Raw genomic sequence first — 7,539 nt, 5'->3', positions numbered from 1 at the left:
GATGTGTGACGGGTGTCCTGTTTTTCTAACTCTCATATATGTTAAACTGAAAACAATGCTTTAGTACTGACCTGTTCTTCGTTTCATCTGCCCTATCAGTGGTAACCCAAGAGTAGCCCCAAGTTATCATTCTCAAATTATAGGAAATTAGCTATGTGACACTGAGTGAGTCTAGGCTCCTCTCCTGGCTGCTAAGAGCTAGGCTAGATGCATCCTAAGGCCTTCTCTTGTTCTAAAAGTCCGATTCTCTGGTTGTCCTTTTTTTCTTTGTGTGTCAGTGAGTTTCCCATCTATTTCGCTGCCCCTGGGGAGGGGTGCGCTCTGGGAGGAAGCCAGGATCTTGCAGATGTAAGTACGTACTCTGCAGCCCTCTACTCAACTCTTCCAGCTGCTGTTGCCAGCGTATGAAGCGGTGCTGTTTGTGTGTATCTGTGACTTTTGAGCAAACAAGCAGAAGGATGAAACTGTTTGAAGGTCAGCGAAAGGACAGTGAAGACTTAAATTACTTTATAATTCCATAGACCGTATATTTTCTTTTAAGTAAACTATAGGCCTGTAGTTTAGGCTTGTAAATTACAGACTTTCCTGAGTATGGTCAGAAAGTAATTTTTTTTATGTTATATTTTGGTGCTGGACAATTGTCTATATTCTGTCAATTATGTTTTAAATAAATGCTGATTGGCCGGTAGCCAGGCAGGAAGTATAGGTAGGACAACCAGACAGGAAGTAGAGGCAGGTCAATGAGAACAGGAGAATTCTGGGAAGGAGGAAGCCCATTGTTCCCTAGTCTTTTCCCAATCACAGAAGAAGGAAAATGTGATTGCCCTGATGATAAAGGTACCAAGCCATGTGGCTAACATAGATAAGAATAATGGGCTAATATAAGGTATAAGAGTTAATAAGAAGCCTGTACTACTGGGCCAATCAGTTTATCATTAATATAGACCTTGTGTGATTTCTTTGGGGCTAAACGGCTATGTGACCTGGTGGGAGGACAGAAACCCTGACAACAATATTTTTATTTAATTTTTTTTCATTTTACATACCAACCCCAGTTCCCCCTCCCTCCCCTTCTTCTGCCCTCCACCTTGCCACATCCCACCATCCATCCTCTCCTCAGAGGGAGTAAAGCCTGCCTTGAAGAATCAACAAAGTCTAAATACCAAGTTGAAACAGGACCAAGCCTCCCCCCCCATCCTCCCCCTCACCTTATCAAGGCTGAGCAAGCTATCCCACCATAGGGAATGGGCTCCAAAGAGCCAGTTCATACACCCAGGATAAGTCCTGGTTCCCACTACCAGGATTCATCCACCCAAACAGATCAAACCACATAACTGTCACACACATTCAGAGGGCCTAGTTCAGTCCCATACAGGCTTCCCATCAGGTTCTCCAGCTGTCATTCCAGAATCCTGAGCTGCCACTAGCTCAGGTCAGCTGTCTCTCATTTTCTCCATCATGATCTTGACACTCCCCTTGCTCATATAATCCCTTCTCCCTCTCTTCAACTGGACTCCAGGAGCTCAGTCCAGTGCTTGGCTGTGGACCACTACATCTGCTTCCATCAGTTACTAGATGTAGGTTCTATGATGACAATTAAGGTAGTCTCCAATCTGATTATAAGTGAAGGCCAGTTCAGGTAACCTCTTCATTATTGTTAGTAGTCTTTGGTGGGGTCATCCTTGCAGATTGCTGGGAATTTTCTTAGCACCAGGTTTCTCCCTAACCCCATAATGGCTTCCTCTATCAAGATATCTCTTTTTAAGCCATGTGGTGGTGGTGCACGCCTTTAATTCCACCACTCGAGAGGCAGAGGCAGGCAGATCTCTGTGAGTTCGAGGCCAGCCTGGTCTACAAGAGCTAGTTCCAGGACAGTCTCCAAAGCTACAGAAAAACCCTATCACAAAAAAAAGGCTATCTCTTTCATTGCTCTCCCCCTCTCCCCTTCCCCCAACTCATCCATCCTGTTCTCTCATGTTCCTATCCCTCATCTCTTCCTCCAGCTCCTCCAGTTTACCCAAGAGATATTAACTATTTCCTCTTCCTGGAGCCTACCATGCATTTCCCTCGTAGGGTACTCCTTTTTACCTAGCTTCTCTGTTAATTATAACCTAGTTATCCTTTGCTTTACGTCTAATATCCACTTATGAATGAATACATACTGTGTTTGTCTTTCTGGGTTTGGGTTACCTCATTCAGAATGTTTTTTTTCTAGTTCCATCCTTTTGCCTGCAAATTTCAAGATGTCCTTGTTTTTTGTTTTGTTTTGTTTTTACTGCTGAGTAGTACTCCATTGTGTAAATGTAGCACATTTTCTTTATCCATTAAGTTGAGGGCATCTAGGTTGTTTCCACGTTCTCATTACGAATAATGGTGCTATGAACACAGTTGAGCATATGAGTGTGGTATGAGTGCATCCTTTAGGTTTAAGCCCAAAAGTTTTTTATTTTGTTTTGTTTTTAAATGTATTTATTGTGTATATAATGTTCTGTCTGCATTTTGCCTGCACACCAGAAAAAGGCATCAGATTTCATCATAGATAGTTATGAGCCACCATATGGTTGCTGGGAATTGAACTCAGGACCTCTGGAAGAGCAGTCAGTGCTTTTAACCTCTGAGCCATCTCACCAGCCCCTGCCCAAAAGTTTTTAAGAACTCTGAAGATAAAACTTCTAGATTAAAATTATAGCTTTTTATTAATTCTGTAACCAGGATTATAGTTAAATAATTGCAAACTGCATAAGTAAAGGAATATTTTTTGCATATGTTTATATTTATATATGGAGTTGTGAGAACACTTAAAGCCTCAAGCAGTTTGCAAGGATACATTAACATTAATCGAAATCATGGTATACAACAGATGTACAAAAGTTATTTCAAGTGAAGCTTGGTGTCCTTTAATGAATTCCCCCATGAGTTCTGCTTACTCCCACTTCCTTAAGTTCAACCATTTTAGGTTACACGTTAGATCGTTTTAGATTACATGTTAGGTTATGTTTGTGTCTGCACCTGGTTTATTTCACTTAGCATAATGTTCTCCATTTACACCCAAACTGCTATAAATGACAAGGTTTCCTTTATTGACTAAGGAGTGTTCCATTGTGTATCTATCATATTTTCTTGAATCACTGAAGGATGCTTAAATGACTATCTTCATTAGGGTTATTATTGCTGTGATCAAACACCATGGTCATAAGTAAGTTGGGAAGGAAAGGTTTATTTGGCTTACACGTCCCCATCACTGTTCATCACTAAATGAAATCAGGACAGGATCTCAAGCATGTAGTTAGAGACTGCTCGTTCATTTCCCAGACACCCAGCCCCGAAATAATCACACAGAAACTGTATTAATTGCAATACTATTTGGCCGATAGATTAAGCATATTTCTAGCAAGCTCATACATCTTAAATTAACCCACCTCTATTAATCTGTGCATCACCATGAGTTTGTGGCCTCATAGCAAGGTTCCAGTGGACACCAACAGGTGTCTTTCTCCTTCAGCAACTACATGGCTTCTCTTTGACACTGACCACTTTCCTCCTCTATCTGTTTGGAATTCCTGCCTTGCCCTATTTGTGCTGCATTAAGCCCAAAGCTTACTGCTGCTTACTGGCTTGTTCCCCATGGCTTGCTCAATCTTCTTTCTTATAGAATCCAGGACCGCCAGCCTAGGGATGGCACCACCCAAAATGGGTTGGGTTCTTCCACATCAGTCACTAATTAAGAAAATGTCCTAACTCTTGTGTACAGCCTGCTCTTATGTAGGCATTTTCTTAATTGAGGTTCCCTCTTCTCAGATGACTTTAACTTGTGTCAAGTTGACATTAAAACCATTCAACACAATGGGCTTCGTATTTTTTATACTATGAATAATTCTGTAATGTGGACATGAAGAAATATCCTTTATCATATCAATTTCAATTCCTTTTGCTCTCTACCCAACCATACGCAAATTTTCAGAGCATTGTGTACTAGTTCTATTTTTAAATTTTGAAAATGTTCAAATTTTTGTCATATTGTATGCATAATTTAAATTCTCATCAATAAGATACAAGGTTTTTTTTTCCCCCTCCATGTCTCTTGTCTTTGGTAGAAAGAATGCTAACAGGATTGTTGTGACAACTTATTGTGGTTTTGTTCATTGTCTCCTTGCATGATTTGAGATAGGATTTAGCCTTGAAGCCGTGATCCTTCTGCCAATTCCTCTCAGTGTTGAAATTACAAGTATGAGCCACTTCACCTGATTCTTCATGTGTTTAAAATGTATTCTTTTGTGACTAGTGATGTTAGCCAATTACTTTTTTTTAAAACATTACACTTCATGTGTGTGTTGTATGTGTATATACAAACACACAAGCTACAGCGTGCATGTAGGGGTTGGAGCATAACTTGCAGGATCCTTTATTCTTTCACTCTGGGAGCTCCGACAATAGAACTCAGGTTGTCAGAATTAATGTCAAACGTCTTATTTCTGACCTCTCCTGCCTTCCCATTTATTTTCTTCTGTTGTTGAGTTGTGTGCACATTTAAAAAATAGTGTTCTTTGTTTTCTTGCTAGTTATCTGAATTTCCTATCAAAGGTGGACCTTAATCCTTTATCAGCATTGTGGTTTGGAAGTATTCATCTCATTTCATATGTTCTCTCTTTACTGTTACTCATTTCCTTTTCTGTGTGAAAGTCTTTTGAGGTTTGGTTTGATTTGGTCTGGTCTGGGCACAGGCTCTCGATACCTAGCCCAGACTGGCCTGGAGCTCCCTTGTTGCTCAGGCAATCCTAGAATTTATGATGATCCTTCTGCCTCAGTCTCCAGAGGCTGAGATTATGGGCACGTGCAGAAGCTTTATAGTTTGATGCATGTTTATGTATTTTTTTTGAGATCTGTGATTTTGAGGTCATATTTTCAAAAACCTCCAAGACTTTAATTTTTTAAAGATTATTTTATTTTTATTTTATCTGTATGAGTATTTTGCATTCATATATAGCTATGCACTGTGTGAGTATGGTACTTGTGAAGGCCAGAAGAGAACCTCAGATCCCCTCGAACTGGAGTTAAGGATGGTTGCTAGCCACTTTGTGTGTGCTGGGAACGGAACTCAGGTCCTTTGCAAGGACGAGTGCCCTTAAACCCCTAGCTAACTCTCCAGCTCCACTTTCATGAGATTTTTTTCAAGAAAACGTGGAGATGGCTGAGCTTGGAACATCGTGCTAAGTGAAAATAAGCCAGACTGAAAAGGGAAAATACTGCATGAGCTCACACTGAAGGAATAAGCCAAACCAGAAAACCCAAAGATGTAATTATAGAGACTAGAGCAGACAGGATGGGATTGGCAGTTAGAAAAACAGTGGTTATAGGGTTGAAAATATGAAATAGTGCATACATATCATGAACAGATGTAGCTAGCTAATGTACCACAAGAGGACTGTAGTTAACAGGACTGTGTTATTAGTCTATTAAAGTCATTTGGGATTCCTGTTGAATGAATATGCTTCAGCTGCTTCTGCCCCATACGTAGACACCAGGGAAACCCTGTGAGATAACGAGTGTGTGAATTTGCCATAGATCTGCTTTCCTATCTGTGAAACCCATCATATACTAGCAGAAGAGGATGAAGAGGAGAAGGAAGAAGAAATTGGGGGGGGGCTTCCCAAATGCTGAGATTACATGACTGTGCCACCATAGCTCAGCAATGCTATGTTTTGAAAAGCATAAAAAATAAACCTTGTCCTGCATAGTCCAGAAAGAATCACTTTCTCTTTTACCAATCTAGATCTTAGAAAGAAGTAGAGAGAATATCAAAATTAGGATTTGAGAACTTACTATTTACAAAGGTGGGCTTTTGGAAAATCTGGGGTCTGGAAGCAGCAGCAGCTGATGCGGAGACAGACACTTGCATCAGACCTGAGACCCCTGAACAGAGAAGGGGAAATGAATATCCCATTTTACTCCTCCACGCCATTCAGTCAAGGACAACTGGCGAGACCCAACAGGAGCCAGGAGCAAGGGAACTCACTGATACAGTGTGTAAGATTCAGTCTCCAGAGAACAGAGCAGACTAGCTTAGAATTGCTCAGGAGGAGGAAATGTATTATGGTAATAAATAACCCTTTCCTCTCTAGATCTTCTTGTTCTCAGAGTCTAAGATCAGTTGATTTTAAGCACTGTGTTATAGATACCGGGCTAGACTAAAAACCACTATAACTAGACTATAAACCACTAATGCTTTTTCTTTGTAATGCTCGTAATTGGGATATGAAATTTATTTTAAGGTAGACTGTGGCTCAGTCTATTTTAAAAGTGACTTATGCATTTTTTTCTTTCTGCTGTTCCTGTTTTGAGTCTTGTATAGTCTCTGCTCACCTCAAATTCATACAGTTGAATATTACCTTGAACTCCTGATTCTTCTGCCCCTATCCACCAAGAGTGATTATAGGCGTGCACCACGATGCCTGGGTAATTTATGTTTTCAGTGGTGAGAAACACATTTTAGGCTAACCATATGGAATGTTTTAGATACTTAAGAACTCCAGTGCTGTGAATTATTGGGACCTTGAGGATAACAGTGAGTTAGTGTGACTGTTAAAGACTGCCCTCTTTTGGCCTCCCTAGGAACTGCAAGCATGTTGTCCACATATATACAGGCAGGCAAACAGACGTGTAAAATACATCTTAAGAAATATAGTGCCGGGCTGTGGTGGTGCACGCCTTTAATCCCAGTAGACGGATTTCTGTGAGTTCGAGGCCAGCCTGGTGTACAAGAGCTAGTTCTAGTACAGGCTCCAAAGCTACAGAGCAACTCTGTCTCGAAAAAAACCAATAGATAGATAGATAGATAGATAGATAGATAGATAGATAGATAGATAGATAGATAGAGCCCTCTCTTGATTACTCCTTCAGATGTTAAACACTTAGTGAAAAGCTGCTGATTTTTAGGGAATCCAAAACTGCACACCGCAGAAGCAAAGGGAAAGTGTGACCATTCAATGGAATGGAAAGGTAGAACGAGGTGAGGAGTTGGTTATTTGGGAGCAGAGCTAACGGCTTTAAAGCCATCTTAAAAAGAAACATTTTCGGAGTCCGATTCCAGAGGGCGAGCTAAAATCCAGTTGTGATTTTACTGAACCCCAGACAGGAGAGACTGGTGATCAGTAAACGTGTGCTCGCTCAATGGTTACAGTCTTACTGGGAGAAGACAGAATTTTCAAAAGATATTGAAAGGTGGGGACCAGAGTATATGCAACCGAAGACGGCTGCTAAGATCGTCGACACAAAGCTCCTCTCTCTACCCAGACAGCATGGTACATAAACCCTTCAGAGCTTCAAACTCTCAAATCCAGAGATTTCTACTTTCAGAATGCTTGAGTTAATTAGAGCCCATAGTGCCCTGACGTTTGGAGCTTTTAGGCTGAATTTCTGCCCATTTCTTGATTTTTATGGCAGCTAGGAAAAGATAATTCCAGAGGTTTTTTTTGGAGGCTGAAGTTGGACAGCAAGTATTCGGGGCTGTGGAACACAGTCAGTGACCAGAGACCGCGGAGG

Source organism: Myodes glareolus, chromosome 11 (assembly GCF_982192425.1).
Source record: "Myodes glareolus chromosome 11, mMyoGla1.1, whole genome shotgun sequence".
NCBI lineage: Eukaryota > Metazoa > Chordata > Mammalia > Rodentia > Cricetidae > Myodes > Myodes glareolus.
Note: the sequence above shows the minus strand (reverse complement) of the source record.